We start from the raw sequence: 17,503 nt of genomic DNA, 5'->3' as shown, positions 1-17,503 counted from the left end.
GCAATTTTACTGCATAGCTTTTTCCCCCTCTTAAATTTGGTACAGTTGGACCAAATTTGTCTATAAGGAGGTGACATCTTATTGTGCAATATGCATTTGGCTACTTTTAGTAATTCAGAGATAAAATGACAAGAATTCTTCCACCTTGCTTGTGTATTTGGTTTTAGAAACTTCTGAGATTTGATGGTCTTTCTTTAGTTACTTTTCACGTCCAAATAGAAAGAAAAACTCAAATCACTTCTATCAGTTCCTTTCTGGATTTTCAACAATTGAATACCCTTCTTTCTTGCTCAAGTACAATTTGAATCACTTAGGACATGACCAAGTTTTAGTTTAACATTTATCTGTCATCATTTTGTTCGTTACTTATGGTTGCAAGGCTAGGTTTTGGTGTTGATAGCAAATGTGCCTTGGCAATTTGGGATTGTGGGATTTTGGGCCGAGGTGATGTCGCCCGCCTTGACCCAAGTCATCGATTTTGTTCTTTTTTTTTTTTTTTCTTTTGGTATAAAGATCATGGATATATAAAGAAAGTAATCCAGTGATGGATTCTTAAAAATGAAAATGTATTTAAACCTGTTGGAAGTTGATATTGCCTCTGTAGATGATACTGAGAAATATGTGGAAATGCTACCTATTTTTGTCGATAGTAATGTGTTAACATTGAAGAAATAGTTCTCTAAGCAAAAAAGATTGAACAGTGAAGAAATAGTTTTTTTTTACTTCAAAATTTCTATGAAAGGAATATGTGAAATTTTTTTTCTTTTTTTTTTTAACACAACACAAACATCGTTTCCATTAGTTCATATTACAACTGGAAAAGTCATTACATTCGAAGTCATTCCCTCTAGCTAAATTAGGTAATTCATGAGCTCTCATTATCAGATTCCTTTCTACTTTGACAAAAATGACAGGATCAAAATTATGAGATAAGACTAGGATGTCATTAAGTACAGATCTAGCTTCCAAAGGAGAGGTCTCTAGTTTTGAACTTTGCAAATGATGTAGTAGGCCAATACAGTCTGTTTTTGAACATATGGATCCATGGCCTAGCATCCTTGCACAAGTCATTGCCTCTAAGCCTGCTGTTGCCTCTAACTTGAAAAGCTGACTTCTGTTTATACCCGGCTTAGTAACCACTGAGCTAAGCTCAGTGGCCACCAGGGAGGGACTTAAGTCCCTTCTTGGGTTGTAGGTGAGGGTTCAAACCTCTCCTGCAGCAAAAAAAATCTAAGGGTAGTGCTATAGCACTCTCTTGGTCTAGTTGGGTCTGTATATCCACTAGCCATAACACACAAGCCTCATTGGGCTTTCCCTCCCTCTAGATTAGGATAGAATAGGTTATACAATGTATCGTTGCTGGCAAAAAAAAAAAAATTTATACCCGCTTAGCTACTTTGCCACCTGGTTTCTGTATTATGAACCTGATCACACCCTTTCTGGTTGCTTTAACAAAGGATCCATCCACTAATGCACTGACATCACATTGCTTTTCAGCTCTCAGATCATGTTCATACATTAGAATTAAATTGCCAATTGACACCTTGCTTGATCTAATTCCAGTTGAAAGCTGATTCTCCTGCAGATTGCAATTAAATTACTAGTATTAGGCTTTAGCCGGCCATAACTAAGTAAATTTGGGAAGGGCAGATTGCTAGTGGTTGCTCCAATGACGGAGTCAAAGCCCAGCCTATTTTTTGGGAAAGGTGGGTTTAAACTAAAATGAGAAAGTTTGTTAGCCTTGATTTCACTGGATTGTCTCATACAATTATCATCCTTGGTGCCTTTAATGTTGTATTTTTCTTCACTGAAACACTTGAAAAGTTCTTTAATTTTGTATTTCTCTTCACCGAGGGCTTCAAAAGTCATTTGAACTTTTGCTTTTTATCCTGCATGGAACGTTCCAAGAGCTCTATGTGAAGACATGTACTCTTAATTGGTTTTCCAATGCATTTCAAACTTTAATATCCAGTTTAGTGAACTACTTATCAATCAAATAAAGACAAGGCATTGAAAAGATTAAGTAAGCACAGTTTTTTCTCTCAATAATGGTTGTTCGCTATAACTCCCTCGCATGATGTATATCAATTTCTAACAAAGAATGTATGTTAAACATCTCATATCTTAGCAAATTCATCTGTCCTTTCCATCACGAGGTCCTTTTTGGTCCTTTCCATGATAGACAAATTCTGAAGTAGATGCCTAAAAAAAAAGGAAAAAATAAAGAACTATATAGATACTAACAGTAGTTTGTCCTCTTGATTAGGGCATCAAATGAATCAAGCCATTCGCGAGAGCCCGTGAATTGGCTCGGTTAAAGTTTGACTCGAATTCGATCGACATTGAACCCAAAGTGTCCAAGTCGAGATCGAGCACAAAAAAAACTCAACTTGTTAGTTCGCCAATTAAATCAAAGTTCGACTTAACTCGTTTGCAGCACTACTCTTGGTGCTTGGATAATTGAAAAAGGAAAGAGAACCATCATACTTTACTAGTATGATCTCGAATTTTTCTGTTTGTGAGATAGTTAGCCATGACTCATGCAGGAGGAATGAGGAACAGTTTAGTTATGTCAGTTGTTGAAGCAGCAAGTGCATTTCCAAGCTATCCGGACGCTACGGCTGCACAAAATGATGGGTCACATTAATAATGTTCGGAGGACATTGCATTTCTGAAATTTTCGTTTACTTCAAGCAAAAGCATGACCATGACTTTGTTGTTGTTGTTCACAGAGTAAATTTGGCAATTCACAATTGGATAAAAAATGTTTCTGAGAAATTTCGATGGCATTTTTAATTTTTTAGGAGCTCTAAGGGGCTTTTACAAAAATGACATAAACAGTACTTTTTGAGATGCGAAGCATTTGTATATAAAAAGATGGTTAAAAAATAAAAAATAATAATTGAAAACCGTGTCAAGGTCTAAAATTTTTTCTGCTTCAAAAAAATAAAGGTCTAATTTGTTTTCTTAAAATGTATCTGTCCAAGCAAGATATTTATGCCATGTGTATTTAAAGTTTTAAACTTGATTTGAGCATCCGGTTACAAATCCAATCAAATATTGTCATTAGTTGCTCGAGGACAACTACATAGCTTCTCAACAAAAATTTCAGCCATAAATTTGGTCTTAATTTCCAACTCGTAACTTGGCCCATAAATTTCAGCCAGAACCACATGAAATCCCACGCCCTCTACTTTGTATGCTCCATCTCCTAGTTTTGAAACTTCCAATGGCTCAAACAGCAACAGCAATAGATTTAGACTCATTTGATGTCAAAGCACTAACCATAGATGAAGGTTATGGAGTCAAAGGTTTGTCAGACATGAATCTCAAAACTCTACCAAAACTATTCATTCAACCACCTGAAGAACGGTTCACTGAGCACACCTTAATCTCAGAAGAATCCATACCTGTGATTGATATTTCAAATTGGAATGATCCTAAGGTTGCAGATATAGTTTGTGATGCGGCAGAGAAATGGGGATCCCTGCTGAAATACTTCAAAGTGTGATGGATGCAACTCATAGATTCTTTGAGTTGCCACCAAAGGAGAAGGTGAAGTACAACAAAAAGAACTCTCCGACCACGAATGTCTTTCTCAGAACAAGCTTTGTTCCGGAAATAGAGACTGCTATGGAGTGGCACGACAAACTTACCTTTCTCTATGTTTCGGACGAAGAGGCTCAATCTTTTTGGCCTCCAATCTGCAGGTAGTTACCAAAAATAGAATATAAGCACAGAGCAATATTCTTGGCCTGTCATACAATGCAATTTTTCATACGACCTGAAACCGTCAAGTCATGTTGCTGATTCTTGATCGACCCTAAATGCGAGCTCAGTTTTCATTAGCCAGGATCTTTTTTTGCTTTCATTACCCTGCCTCAAGCTGTCTCAAAACCTTGACCTTAAATCCTATTCATTTTAATTCTTCTGTTTCAACAACTAAATTTCTAAAAGAGTTTTCAAACACATTTTGCAATCACATGCTTGGCACTAGGCTATTAATTTGACCTGATAAATCTCATAAAATATGTGCGTTTGCTTGATTTCAGGAATCAAGTACTTGACTACATAAAGCCATGTGAATTACTTGCCAAGAGACTTCTCGGAATGCAAATGAAGCGATTGAACGTCACAGAGATTGACAAAAGTAAAGAATCAATGCTTATGGGTTCAAAAAAAGTTAACTTAAATTACTACCCCAAATGTCCCGAACCTGAGCTCACTATTGGCATAGGACGCCATTCGGATTTATCAACGATTAGTATCCTTCCTCAGGATGTCATTGGAGGGCTTTATGTTCGAAAACTAGAAAATGATTCTTGGATGTATGTCTCTCCAATTGATGGAGCTCTAGTGATAAACATTGGCGACGCATTAGAAATTATCAGCAATGGAAGATATAGGAGCATCGAACATTGCGTTACTGTTAACAAACATCATAATAGGATTTCAGCACCATTTTTTGCAGGCCCAGAACCTTCTGCAATAATTGGTCCCCTTGAAGAAGTGCTTGAGAGTAGTGGAGAAAAACCACTTTATAAAAAAGTTCTCTACTCAGATTATGCAGCTCATTTCTTCACAAAAGCTCATGGTGGAAAGGACAAGATACAATTTGCAATAATATGAAATTCTGGAATTCAATGTTGTTGACACATGTCGTAGTATTCTATTAGCTCGAGGGCATTATATATTGCATTGGATGCATGTTGTCAGGAACTCAAATTCGTCTATTCCCTTTGATTCTGTAAAACATAAGCTATGTACTACATGAAATAACGAGACACTTGGAACTTGATGTGCTATGTACTACTTCAAAACCCCTTTGGCAACACTCAATCTTGGAGAAAAACAGCAGCTGACAAGGCGTTTAGGCTCAATTCTGCAAGACCCTCCATGTCCTTCATTCACAGCAAAATCAATAACATCCCCTGAGTTGGATGCAATTGACATTGCTGGAGCCATTATTTCTTAGAGCTTAGTAGTATTTGGAAACAAATAATTGAAGTTGAACAGTGAGAGACAACTGACTTCATAAGAGAGTTAACTTGGTGGTTTTGTGCATGTCCAGCAAAGGGTATTTTATAGTATTCAGGACTTGAATTTCTGAAAGTATACAAATCAGCTGTCCTAATTATTTATTTAATAGTCCTCAAGCACCTATGCAACTTTTGACAAGTCTTAAGCAAAATCCACTTTAAAGCAAAAAAAGATTAGTAATTCCATTTAGTCTCACCTCTGTAAAAGGAATCAAAAATTTCCCTCAATAACTCATGTAGCCTTAGCAACTCCACATGTGTATAATGGCATAAAAAGGAAGCACAGAGGGAAGATTCCTCTTACTTTCCTGGACACTAATTACTAAACTTCATGTCTAATCTTCTGGCTTTTTAGGTTTCACTGTTCAGCATTTGTATGTGCGGATCAAAAAGAGGGGAAATTAGTTAATATGTCATATGTGATAAAATATAAGCATTTGTAACATCTTGGATAATCACGTGGACCAAAAGAAAAGATCACTAGTTCTTATATGTGAGTGGAATTCTTTTTGCATTTTAATTGTTCACTATAATTTTGGTGAAGTTAAGAAATTTTAACCATGATCACACCTAATTTTTTGGTAATGTTTGGAAAAGTCGGTTGTTAAGGACTAATCTTTTTTTTTGAGAAAAACCTACTTTTAGATTGAATCCACACAAAAGGAATTAATGATATTAAATTCGCGGTAGAAGGCGCAAATTAAGAAAATAGGTTTAACTTTTTTCTTGGTTAACTCACCTATATATGAGTGTGACTAGATGTTAATTTGTCAACTTCTTTTGCACTTGAAAATTCTACACTGCAGCCTCTTAAATCCCACAGCAAACCATGAGGAGTTACTCTAGTTTTGCAACTACGATTGTTCTTCTCTTCATCATAGTCGGTAAAGAATCTCATTACTTCATTTTTATTTTTAAATGTCTTTTTTGCTGTTCTTCATGAATAATACGAGGAAGATACTATTTTGATTCAAACTATGCCAATTGATTAGATTACAGTGTAGAATCATAGAAGACACAATAGACACTTTTTCATATTATGATTTTTACTGTACATCAATTGTCAAGGCATGTGCATGTTCAACGACTACAAAGGAGTAATACAATATGTGAACTCAATAATTTGAAGTTTGTCAAACCTTGCGTGTTGTTTCAATTAGAGCTTAAATTAAATTCCATAAAATCTTTCTCCAGTAGTTTCCTCTTCTCTGATTTCTGTAGAATTATTCCATTGTAAGGAGACTATTCAAAGAATAAATAAGAAGACTGGGTATTTCAATAGGTCAGATCTTATCCAAATTAAATCCAGATCCTATATAATTGGATAGAATTTGGATTTAATTTTTTAAATCAAAATTCTACCCAGATCTAGACCCGATAAAAGAGTCAGGGATTTGCGTAGGATTTGGTTTTCTATGAATCATACCCAAACTCACATTCAAATCAGACCCTATTCAGACCCATGTATACATAAATAATAATGTGTGTATACATACATGCATACATGCACCTGGATTGGATTTCTTTTGATTCAAATCTAAAGACCGTCAATTGGGTCTTTTTGATTTTGGAACCTTTTTGTTTTTTGGTGACAATTTGTTTGGCATACTATGAATGAACTCAATACAGGTGGAACCAATGATATGGTCATTAATCATAGTAATTTAGACAGTCCCTTTTTTGATTACTAGGGGCTTTGGAATTGGAGGGCAGAAGGGGCCTTGGGGATTATGCCAACAGAATAAAAGGTTCTTATGGAGATTTGGACTGCCACTTTTTTATTTTAATTTTTTTAGCAAGAAATAGTTCACAGGTGAAATTGGAGAAGTGAAAAGAGGATGAAAAATGAAAAGCTAAAACCTCTAATTCATAAAATTTCAAACTTAAATTTGGACTGTCACTTGTATTGAGTTATAACTGAATTTTGAAAGCAGACTGGTAATATATATCTTGTAGTAAGCGTGACTACACGGTCCACGCGTTCTATGCAATGGATCTCAAGTACTTCTTTGAACCAAAAAAAAAAAAAGAAAATATAAAAACAAGAATCACATATTTGTTGTATCTGGACCAACTTGCATAAAAGGTTTGTGTCCTATGTAGAAATTTTTGCGATGGTGAAAGAGAACTCAAGCGCAATTGATTTGTATCCATAAATGCTCAATTTTGAGGAAGTTTACCAAGTCAAATTTTGCTTGGGTTGGATTTCCAGACGCGAAAGGATCGATTTTATGGTCTTTCTATCAAGTAAGTTAATTATCAGTATCACCATCTAATTTCGGTCCTGAGCTATAATTTCAAAGCTAAACCAGCAAAAGAATTGCTTAGTCATTGCAGTACATTTTACTTTAGTTGACTAAAATTTCTTTGGAACATTCCTTATTAATACGTCTTTTAACACATTCTTTAGATAAGCTCTTCAATTATTTCTTATTTGTCTGTCTATTTATGGCCTTGTTCTCGGTTATTTTAGATTTTACAAAATTTGAATATAGATTTTAATTGATTATAGAAAATAATAAGAATGAGGAAAAACTATTCTCCAAGTGATTATAGATTTTAAATTTTTTTTGTCATTAAAAAATCTATAATCAAAATATAAAATCAACCATGAACATCACAAAAACCGACTGTCTAAAATCAAAATTTATAATCAGTTAAAATAATCAATCGAGAGCAAACCCTATGTAAATTAGATTCCAAAAGGCATTATGGTTTATTTTTAAATCCAAACCATATGTTTCATGTCAAATTGAAGAAATCCTTACAGAATGATGCTATAGATGTAATCGTCTTAATAGATATCGTTGGCATTTTCCAGCTAAATAAACTTAATAGGGATCATTGCTAGGGTCTAAATTAACTGATCTTTCCAACAATTTTTTTTTTCAATTTTCAAGTGATGGGTCATATTTAAGATATTTCCTGCAGTCCTATAATTTCTGGCAATACAATTAGCCGTGGCATGGGTATGCTTCATAACAATTAACCGTCGCAACAGATCCCAATAACTGCTATTTAATTGTACCAACACAATCAGTGCTATTTAATATTAACTATTGGATCTCATGGAAGTAAAAAAGTTTTAGTTAATACTCCATTCTTTTTTTTATAACTGACGTTTAAGGTTTTGCACACCAATTAAGAAAAGTTTTTCATTGTTTAAATCTATACACTACTTTCCTTTTGTACCTTCATTAATTGTCCAATTCACCCATGTTTTCTCTCACTAGAGTATTAAATGGTGCTGTTTTACTAGGCCAAAAGCAATGCAAACTAACTCCCACCAATTATGAAAAGAGAGATAAAAGGGTAAAATTGTGAAAAAATAATTAATGCTGCATGGGAATAATAAAATGACAGATAAAAGTACTTAAGAGCAAATTTCTTAAACGTCAGTTATAAAAAAAGGGAGGGAGTAATACTTTGCATTATTTTCTCCTCAATTGTTTTTTTTTTTTTATAGAAAACTGAGAATTTTTATTAAGTTGAAGATAGATCCATAGCAATTATGGCAAAAAGAAAAGATGGTGAAGAAAATCTCCAAATACAAATATGTGAAATAGAACTAACATTTTTAGTTAATAAATGAGTAGTCACATTTTGATTTCTAAGAACCCAATTGGCCTCCCAAGCGACGAAATTCTATAGACTAACAAAAAATATCATCTAGCAGCGCTTCATAGGCTGGATCATCAGTTTTGCAGTGCTATTTTTCAGTTTCCATCGGACGAGCAAAATTTGTAAGCAGTCCTCACAGTGTATACTACTTCACAAGGACATAAATTTTTGTCTCCATTTGTTAAGACTCTAAAATAGAGATTCGACAAACGATATTGCCATAGCCTAAATTTTAATATCTACAGCAATTTTGATTGCATTGACTTGTCCTAAAAATTTGCATTTCTATTCTCTCAAAGTTTAACTGCCTAGATTAAACATCTAGGGAAAGATTATTACATAATTACCCCTCATTGGATAAATGAGAATGCTGAGAATAGAAAGGCCTTTTCACCCTAAAATATATTTACACCCACAATGGCAGAAAAAGAAATTTACTGTTCCAGAGTTTGATGGATAAGTTAGAATGGAATGTTTACTTGATTTCTGTAATTAATATTTAGATGTCAAAATAGAATATATTAAATACAAATTTGATTTAATTGCTCTGAATTAATTTATAGGACGTAATATGTCTTATGACTTTGTGTTTTATCTATTCTATAGTATTTGTCTATTTAAGTGAAATCTTGATATTTTTACTTCAAAAATAAATGAGAATTGATATCAAAATTCTTCAATTGTAAGACTTGATTCATTCTAAAATATAAATTTTTAAGTTAAAATTTTGCATTTACTAGCAATATAATTAGCAACGTAAAATATGAATTACATGAAGTCAAACAATTATAATTTATATTTAATCTATTTTCAAGTTTGATAATATTCAAAAAAAAATTTGCACAATTGTTGAAAAGTCAAAGAATAAAGTATCTTAAAATATTTGTTTCCTAGAAAATCATTTGTAAATTATTGCAGGAACATTTGTAATACAAATGTTTTTAATAATAAACCAGAATTTCTTCCTGCAATAATTACAAATGTAAATCATTTCGATTCTCATTTAAATACCTTTATAAATTAATAACACTTTTGACAAAAAAAAAAAAACTAAAACCTAAGACCCTTCTTAACGAGGCCCTGATAGCCAAACCATTTCTTTAAATGCACTTTGCAACCACATGCATAAAGATTTAAAGTTAAACAGCATTCTGTCAACCATATTTCAAACAGCTGTTAACATTGAGAGGTAGTTCTGTCAACTATTTTCAAGAATCCAACTTGTAGCTCAGTCAACAATTAATTCAATGCCAGGTGTTTATTAAATTGTGTAAATTATCTATAAAAATACTTTAGGATGTTAAATGCAATTGAAGTAATAATATATGGGGTTTTTTGCAATCAACCCTAATAGGTAACTACTCTTGACCATAAAACACTAACGATGCCAAAGTTGATGAAAAGACAAATGTTTCCCTGAATCATATCAAGCCAAAAATGGCTCATCCAAGCACATCTTAAGCATCTTTACTCACCTTAATTTTATCATTTGGGTGATCTAGGCTAATTCCATTTTAGTAAGTAATTCAACTTAAGTGCCTTTGTGGACATCCAGATTATTCCAGATTATTAAGGTTTTCTTGTCACATCCACAAGAATATATTTAATCAAGGAGTACCAATTAAATGCATGCATACTGCATAGTTGTCTTAACTAAAGTTTTGGACATTACATGCTAGTCAATGAAAGGAAAACATAAATGCTGTGGCCTAATTCACGTTAGTCCACAAATTACAAATATTTGCCAAAATGAACTGTCAAGGAATTTTTAACACAAATTCCAAAATTACACAATTATAATGAGTAAATTTCTGTAAGATTATAGGAGGTGCTTGATTTAAATTATGAAATTGGAATCAAAATCAAAATCATAGCCTCGGTATCAGTATGGGTTTTGGTCATTTTTCCTTGTTTTGTTTGGAAGTGGAATGATCTTTGCAGTAAAGAACTAATTAATTGAATTGGCCGAAATGGTAGAATGATTTTGAAAGTGAAATGTCCCGGCCTTAAATTGGTCGAGATGGTAAAGTTCGTGTCATGCCTCCTACCAATTTGGGTTCAAACCTCTCTTGGGACATCTGCCCGTCGCATAGGGTTTGTCTAGTGCATCTTATCCCTCTATATGATTGGCAAACTATTGCACGGGACGGGGCTTATCCAGTGCGTATTCTCAGGTAACGGTTGCGGTTTTCCTTGTCAACAACAAAAAAAAGAACTAATTAATTTGAAACCCAAACAATAAGTGAGGCATAATAGGGACAAAAACTAACATTTTCAATTTAACTGAATGATTCTCATATCAATATACCAAAAAATGTGTATGGGTATCATTAATTTTAATGCTATTGCTGTCCCTTGTACCCATTTACCAGAAACCCCCTTTCTTTCACTACTAAGGGAAACTATGGAATCCTTTTTCTATTTCACCCACCACGTTAGAAGTATCTATATTTCTTTTTCTTGTCAATTTCGTACCCATTATTTGACCCAAAAAATGTAATAACTGCATGATACGTAGGAATAGGCATGCAAATGTAATTACTGCATTCTAGGGGGAGCAATGTTGTAATTCATATATTACGATCACGTGTGGAGCAAGTTTAGCAGAGGCGGTCACATGGAGTAGTTTGTTAGTTAGTTGTAACTAATTCCATGTAATCAAGGCGGTGAAGGCCAAGAGAATAAAAGAGCCAGAAGGAGAGAGAGAGGTCATTCATTCATTTTGTCAAATATCTTGATTCTTTCACAGCATTCTTGTACTCTCTCTGGGTTAATAAATCATTCGTCTACTACTTCCGAGAAATGTTCTTCATCTTATCTCATTTCTCTTGGTGTAGACTTTGATCTTTTCTACCTTCCGTATCAGTGGTATCAGAGCTAGGTTTACCCTAGCTCAGCATTGGAGAAAGGAACAATGGCGGAAGGCACTAGAGGTTAGGAAAACAGGAAGCTTGAAGAAACTATTAGGAATTTGCTAAGGGAGCAGAATGATCAGTTTGAGAGGGAAATCGGAGCTCTCAAGAACCTGATTTTAGAAGTTTGCAATCAACGGAGTCAAGGACAGCAAGGATCCCCACAGTCATCGGAGACTGGCCAACGGAACAGCTATGGGGGGAGCTATCTAGGGGTGGCAATTTTCGACACGACCTGAAAACACGACACGAACCTAACACGAAATTAATGGGTTTGGGTTGAGGTTTTGGGAATTCGGGTCAGAATCGGGTTGGACCCGATGAACCCGAAAAGAAAACAGGTCGATTTCGGGTCAACCCGTGATGACCTGATATGACCCGATATGACCCGTTTATGAATTAAAAATAATTTAATAAATATAAAAATAATTTTATCTAACTAACCTAAGTTATTCTTTTTTTCAAAGGCATTAATTACTTAATCATAAATGAATTTATTTAATTTGTGTGAAGTTGAAATTATTATATTTGGACAAGTAATATATTATATTACTTTTTACTTTTATACTGTTTTAATTTATTTTATATTTTGTTTGGGATAAAACACTTTTACGGTGTTTAATTTATTTTAGATTTGGTTTGAATTACTTATTTAAATTTTTATTACTTGATTATGTAATTAGTTTTGTGAGAAATTGATTTTATTAGAAATTACAGTGATAAATTAATAAATTAAAATTAAGTTTCGGGTCATTTCGGGTCGACCCGCCAACCCGTTAATCTGAAATTTTCGGGTTCGGGTCAGCATACCTGACCCGTCACGGGTTGGCGGGTCGGGTTCGGGTCAACAGATTTTCTGGCGGGTTGACCCGAACCCGACCCGCCAACCTGATTTGGACCCGAATTGCCACCCCTAGAGCTATCAGACTCCCACCAGGTTTTCTCGTATTGAATTTCCCCGATTTGATGGGAAAGGGTTCAAGAGTTGGTTGTACAAATGTGACCGATTTTTTGAAGTGGATGAGACGCCATCGGGAGCAAAGGTCAGAGTTGCAGCCATGCACTTGGAGGGTAAAACTCTGCAATGGCACCAAGTCTATATGAAGGCTAGGATTTCCAGAAATCCGCCGTCATGAAAGGAGTATGTGAAGGCTTTGGGGGCGCGGTTTGGGGACTGCCTGTATGATGATCCCATGGGAGACCTGAAAGGACTGAGACAGACCAGGTCAGTAAGGGAATATCAAGAGGCGTTCGAAGAATTAATAAACAGAGTCGACCTACCGGAACCATACGCTGTGAGCTATTTTATAAGAGGATTAAAGGAAGAAATCCAGCTAGCTGTGCGGATGTTCATGCCACAAGATTTACAGCATGCGGTTGGATTAGCGAAGATGGAGGAGGCTAGAATTCAGAACTCGCTAAGACAGGGGAGATACAATGGGCCGTCAAAGTTTACAAGCTCCTACGCCAAGGATGTGACTAGCAACTTCAGTCACCTAGGGAGCCTTAGTACCAATAACAGTCCATTGCTACCAAGACCTGGAGGAAAGAGGGAAGAGCCAAGGAAGTCAGCTCGATTCTTGAGTACGTCAGAAATGGATGAGAAACGGGCCAAAGGATTGTGTTATTGGTGTGATGAGAAGTACGGGCCCAACCATCACTGCAGGAGGAGGCAACTATACAAGATTGAGTACGTAGAGGAACAGGAGGAGTCTGGGAAGGAAGTCGACCACGAAGGAGGGGAAGAAGAGATAGCGACAGAAGTTAATTTAACACAAATATCAGCAAATACAATGAGCAGCTTGAAGGTTCCCAATTCAGCACTATGAGAGTGCAGGGCAGTATTGGCAAGAAGACCTTTAGTATTCTCATAGATTGTAGGAGCTCTCACAATTTTTTGCACCCAGAAATGGCGACAAGGTTCGGCCTTAAGACAGTACAGGTGGATCCGGTGAAGGTAGTAGTAGCGGATGGAAACGCCCTCACGACCACCAAGCTCTGTCCGAAATTTCGGTGAAAAATGCAGGGGCAAGACTTTGAAGGAGATGTGTTGATCCTGCCGATTGGGGGCTGTGAAGTGGTACTGGGAATGCAGTGGCTCTCCACGTTGGGGGATGTCAAGTAGAATTTTGCAGAGTTAAAGATGGAATTTATGCATAGGGGCAACAAGGTCGCACTACGGGGTTCCAAGCAACAAGCTACCCAGCTGATTCCAAAGAAGCAGATGCAAAAACTTTTGGGTAAACCAGAGCAGATTGAGTCAGCCCAGTTATGCTTCATTTCGGTCCAGCAGTTGGGAGAACCCAAGGTGACGTCGAGCTACTTGTCTATGGAAGGGGACACAAAGGTAACTCACTTCCAATCTTAGCTTGATTTAATGTTACGTAAATACCAGGAAGTCTTTGAAGAACCCACTGACTTACCCCCTGCTAGAGCACATGATCATAGAATTTTTCTTAAAGAGGGGGTACAACCCATTAATGTTAGACCCCATCGCTACCCAACATTTCAGAAGGGAGAGATTGAGAAGTTAGTAAGGGAAATGCTGAGTAGCGGCATTATAAGGCCTAGCAATAGCCCTTTTTCATCTCCAGTAGTCTTGGTAAAAAAAAAAAAGGCACATGGAAAATGTGTATGGATTATAGGGAGTTGAATAAGGTAACTATAAAGGATAAATTTCCCATACCACTTATTGAAGAGTTGTTGGATGAGTTATTTGGAGTTGTTATTTTCACCAAGTTAGACTTGCGATCCGGATATCATCAAATCTGAATGCATCCGGACGACATATCTAAAACTGTATTTCGAACCCATGATGGACATTACAAATTTGTGGTAATGCCGTTTACCTTAACGAACGCCCCGTCGACCTTTCAGAGCCTCATGAACGATATTTTCAGACCATTCCTGAGGAAGTTTCTATTGGTGTTTTTCGATGATATTTTAATCTACAGTAAATCTGGGAAGGAGCACTTGCAGCATTTGGCACTAGTGTTCGACACTTTGGTCCAATACCAGCTGAAGGTGAAGAGAAGTAAATGCTCATTTGCTACTCACCAAATCGAATATTTGGGACACTTGATTTCGGCTACAGGAGTTAGTGCAGATCCGCATAAGATTGCTTGTATTCAGCAATGGTCTACGCCTGTAAACATCAAGGAGCTGCATGGATTTTTGGGATTAACTGGTTACTATCGCAGATTTATCAAAAATTATGGCAAGTTGGCACGTCCTTTGACTGACCTTCTGAAGAAGAATGCCTTCGGTTGGCACGAAGGGGCAACTGAAGCTTTCAACCAGCTAAAGGCTGCGATGTCGTCACCACCTGTGTTGGCTCTTCCTGACTTCTCGAGGAAGTTTGTGGTAGAAACGGATGCTTCTAACACTGGGATTGGCGCGGTTCTGCTACAACAGGGCAGGCCCATAGCATTTTTTAGCAAGGCATTAGCAGCCCAACATCGAGGGATGTCAGTGTATGAGAAGGAGATGTTGGCTGTGGTGAATGCCGTGCAAAAATGGCGACCATATCTGCTAGGGGGGCATTTCATTATCAAGACGGATCATCAAAGTCTCAAGTACCCGATGGATCAAAAGATTTCTACGCCTAGTCAACAGAAGTGGGTGTCCAAACTTATGGGGTATGACTACGAGGTGCAATATAAGAAAGGTAACGAGAATATCACAGCAGATGCATTGTCCAGACAACCACACTCAGTCGCGGCTTGTCACGCTATTAGTGGGATCTCCACTGCTCTCATGACTAGGATAGAGCAATCTTGGAGGAACAACCCTAAGACTCAGGATATTGTTCAACAGATCTCTTCGGGTGATGTCTCAAAATACAAACACTTTAGTTGGGATCAGCAGCAGCTAAGAAGAAAAGGAAAGCTGGTTGTGGGGGAGGAAGCGTCGTTAAGGAGGGAGCTAATCGAACTATGGCACTCCAGCTCTTTTGGAGGCCATTCTGGTATCCTAGTTACATATCAAAGAATGAAGGGTACCTTCTACTGGAAGCACATGTACAAGGACGTCTATGATTTCGTCACAGCATGCGACACTTGCCAGCGCCATAAGTTTGACCTCGCGGCATACCCGGGTTTACTACAACCCCTGCCCGTGCCTGATCATGTCTGGTCTGATGTCTCAATGGATTTCATTGAGGGTCCCCCAAAGTCCCATGGCAAGCAGGTCATATTGGTAGTGGTAGATAGATTGAGTAAATACGCTCATTTTGTGGGCTATCACACCCCTACACGGCCTTAGATGTTGCTCAGTCATTTTTAGACCACATCTTCAAATTACATGGCCTGCCGCATACTATCGTGAGTGATAGAGACTCCATTTTTCTCAGTCAGTTCTACAAGGCGTTGTTCAAACTTCTAAAGGTTCAGCTGCAGTTTTCTAGTTCTTATCATCCTCAGACGGACGGACAAACTGAGGTGGTGAACAGGTGTTTAGAGGGTTATCTCCGCTGCATGACCAGTGACTACCCCAAGGCTTGGTACTCTTGGTTGCCTTTGGTTGAGTACTGGTACAATACTAACTATCATTCGACTATTAAAACTACCCCATTTCAGGTGGTTTATGGTCAAGCACCACCTGTGCACGCTCCTTATCTGCCTGGGTCAGCTACAGTGGAGGCGGTGGATAGGAGCCTAGCTGCTAAGGAGAGGGCGCTGCACACACTCAAGCATCACCTCAAGACTGCTCAACACTGAATGAAGCACCTGGCTGATAAACACAAGTCGGATAGGGAGTTTCAGGTAGGCGACTTGGTGCATGTGAAGCTACGACCGTATCAACAGTACTCTCTCAAGTCGTCTAGCTGCCAGAAGTTGTCTCCCAGGTACTTTGGTCCTTTTCCAGTCGAGGAACGAATAGGGAAGGTGGCGTATAGATTGCAGCTACCTGCTCAAGCCAAGATTCACTCGACGTTTCATGTCTCATTGCTCAAGAAGAAGGTTGGCCAGCAACCTGTCACGCCCCATCTACCCGAGACTACGACAGAGCAGGGATACTTACTGTTGTAGCCAGTTGCCATTTTGGACAGAAGGTTGGTTAAACGTGCAAATCAGGCGGCCACTCAAGTCTTGGTACAATGGAGCAACTCTTTCCCGGAAGACGCGACGTGGGAGTTTTGGTATGATTTGCACCAGAGGTTTCCTGCTTTCAGTCCTTGAGGACAAGGACTTTCTCGAGGGGGAGCATCTGATACGTAGGAATAGGCATGCAAATGTAATGACTACATTCTAGGGAGAGCAATGTTGTAATTCATATATTACGATCACGTGTGGAGCAAGTTTAGCAGAGGCGGTCACATGGAGTAGTTAGTTAGTTAGTTGTAACTAATTCCATGTAATCAAGGCGGTGAAGGCCAAGAGAATAAAAGGGCTGGAAGGAGAGAGAGAGGTCATTCATTCATTCTGTCAAATATCTTGATTCTTTCACAGCATTCTTGTACTCTCTCTAGGTTAATAAATCATTCGTCTACTACCTCCGAAAAATGTTCTTCATCTTATCTCATTTCTCCTGGTGTAGACTTTGATCTTTTCTGCCTTTCGTATCACTGCAATCTGCATGTTCTGCTGCTGGCAATGGACAGTCTCTTTCTTTTCTGGGTTTTAAGTCTTCCTTAAATTAAACAGCGTTCTTATTTTGTTTCCTCAACTTGCATTTAATTAAAAAAAAAAAAAGACTATCACATGGTAAAGTAAAGAAAAAAGTTATTCAACTCTTTCAAGTAAAAGGATAAGGACTTACGAATGGTCAATTATTTCATGTGGCACAAGAATAATTAACTTGCATTGATTGAAGGTGGCCAGCTTTCATTTTGCTTCGCAAAAAATGAGTTGAATTTAGGCACGAGTCATTTGCAAGTTTCAAAGCTTGTGTCCATTAATCAAGAAAAGATAATCCAGCCCAACAATGACA

At 37.2% G+C, this 17,503-nt stretch overlaps 1 pseudogene; it reads left to right on the top strand.

The window, feature by feature from the left end:
- The first annotated feature begins 3,229 nt into the window (after positions 1-3,229).
- On the top strand, positions 3,230-4,629 carry LOC113766230 (annotated as a pseudogene).
- The last annotated feature ends 12,874 nt before the right edge of the window (positions 4,630-17,503 follow it).

This window comes from Coffea eugenioides, chromosome 1 (genome assembly GCF_003713205.1).
Source record: "Coffea eugenioides isolate CCC68of chromosome 1, Ceug_1.0, whole genome shotgun sequence".
In the NCBI taxonomy this organism is placed as follows: domain Eukaryota; kingdom Viridiplantae; phylum Streptophyta; class Magnoliopsida; order Gentianales; family Rubiaceae; genus Coffea; species Coffea eugenioides.
The sequence above is the reverse complement of the archived record's forward strand: the minus strand, read 5'-3'. Positions and strand labels throughout refer to the sequence as shown.